The sequence below is a fragment of the Pagrus major genome, chromosome 13 (assembly GCF_040436345.1).
Source record: "Pagrus major chromosome 13, Pma_NU_1.0".
Taxonomy (NCBI): Eukaryota; Metazoa; Chordata; class Actinopteri; order Spariformes; family Sparidae; genus Pagrus; species Pagrus major.
In genome coordinates this window covers 29,502,144-29,502,707 of record NC_133227.1, presented here as the reverse complement: position 1 = coordinate 29,502,707, position 564 = coordinate 29,502,144, and positions in this window count along the sequence as shown.

The following is a 564-nucleotide window of genomic DNA, read 5'->3' as shown; positions in this document are numbered from 1 at the left end:
TTTTTTTTTTGCTTATTTCAGGAGACAAAGAAGAAGAATGTTGATCTTTTTTTTGACGCTTGGCCATTTTTTGAAAATTGTTTGTTGTGTTTTTTTGAAAAGGCTTCACACAAACCAACAAACTTTTATTTTTAATCTTAAAAACTGCCAAAATTCCCTCCCTTCCTCCTTCGCTCAGTCATTGAAGCTGCGACCGTCACCCAGAAGGGAAGAAGAAGAAGAAGAAGAAACGGAGCATGTTTTTAAATTTTTTGATTTTATTTTTATTTTCCAAGCAGTGCTGTGAATCGTACGAGCTGTGATTCTGTCCTTATTTTGTCGTGCATATGTGGGGTAACTTTGCTAAGTGTGAAAATATTTTGACAAGTGCCACGCCCCGGCCTGTGCGATGCTTACCATAATGTCTATAAAACAGGAAGTGATTTCTGCTGGTGGGACGAACACCAGAAAAGATAGAATTATGATTATTATGCTTCTGATTATTATTATTATTATTATGGTGACTATTATTATTATTATTATTATTATTATTACTTCTACTGTATCATCATTGCGACCATGATT